The sequence below is a fragment of the Crocuta crocuta genome, unplaced genomic scaffold (genome assembly GCF_008692635.1).
Source record: "Crocuta crocuta isolate KB4526 unplaced genomic scaffold, BGI_CrCroc_1.0 scaffold560, whole genome shotgun sequence".
Lineage (NCBI taxonomy): Eukaryota > Metazoa > Chordata > Mammalia > Carnivora > Hyaenidae > Crocuta > Crocuta crocuta.
This window is the reverse complement of record NW_027529656.1, coordinates 157537-158883: the sequence shown is the minus strand read 5'-3', so window position 1 is coordinate 158883 and position 1347 is coordinate 157537. Positions and strand designations below refer to the sequence as shown.

Sequence of the window (1347 nt, the reverse complement as noted above, 5' to 3'; positions counted from 1 at the left end):
GGCAATCTTCTTCATCCTGTGCACACTGATATTACTTTTTCACTTTCTGAGAGTCAAGGGACTTGTTTTACCTCTCATACCTAAGATTAAAACAAAAGGCACTGGATTTCATCTCAGCATATTCTGATAATGAGGACTGTAAATAAATTTGAACAAGGAATTCATCATATTAGCCACATTGATGAAATGGAGTGGCAGCTATTTCAAATGAAAGAGTACAATAGTATAATTTTTTTTATTAGACAGATCTCTAGAAAGTTTCAACACACAGTTTTAGCAATGGAAACAAGGTAGACATTTTTGAACATGATAAAGTTATATTTTTTACAGTTTATTGATTTATTTTACCCAAATGGTGGTACAGTGTATACATCATTCTGCACTTTTTTGATTTAACAAAACAAGTCAAAGACTTGTTCCATTTTGATATGAAATAAAGCCACTTCCTTCTTTTTAATAGGTGAAAAATATTTCATAAAAATATGGAATGCTTCACGAATTTGAGTATCATCCTTGCACAGGGGCCATGCTACAATACTACATTTGTAAAAGCTATTTTTATTTTCCAATTATGTTTCAGTTTATATGCTAAATTTTCTATTCTTTAAGTTTAGTATCTCTTAAAGTATAGTACACAGGCTTTCTTCATAGAATCACAGCATGATAGATGGTGGGGAGGAGGGCTTGATACAAACACAGCTCATGGGCTTCACTTGAGGCAACTTACTGAATCAGAACACTTACGTTATTTTTTTATTACTCCCTCTCTCCATCACTACCACCAGAAATGATCCAAACATGATTAGATATGGCTCATTCTCTTCAGCTCCACTACTTACCCACTAGTTCAAAGTTTCTCCCTTTTGAAGGCTTGTCTTCTCCAAGATGAGTAAGAATGGAAATGCCCTTTCCCTTCAGGGAAACCAGGGGTCTGTGATTAGGCCTATCTTTAGCATAATTACTATCAGAACACAATACACAACCCAGGATATTCAGGTTACTTAGATTTACCTAACTTTGAGACTTGGTCAGGAAATCTCCACTCCAGTTTGAGCAGCCCAGAAAGCGAGGCCAAGCTTTACTGGGTCTTTCCCAAAGATAGTGTTATTTGTTCATCCTTTACTTTGAGTTCCGGGTAATCTCCCTCACTCTACACTAGTGGAAAAAAACTACGTTTATAGGCATGGTTTTGTGTGATCCATTAAAACAAATTTTTTTTTCTCATTTCATTAAATGCAAAAGTCTACAGAAGCTCATCTGAGATCCTAAAGAGATTTTTTATCCCCAAACTCTTTTCCAAAGGTAATTCCCACCTCTGATTCTCTTTTTTATATATTAAAAATATAA

General features: G+C 34.7%; 1 pseudogene; it reads right to left on the bottom strand.

Annotated features, from left to right (window-relative positions):
* Positions 1-476: 476 nt before the first annotated feature.
* Positions 477-593, bottom strand: LOC144230534 (U6 spliceosomal RNA; annotated as a pseudogene).
* Between the last annotated feature and the right edge of the window lie 754 nt (positions 594-1347).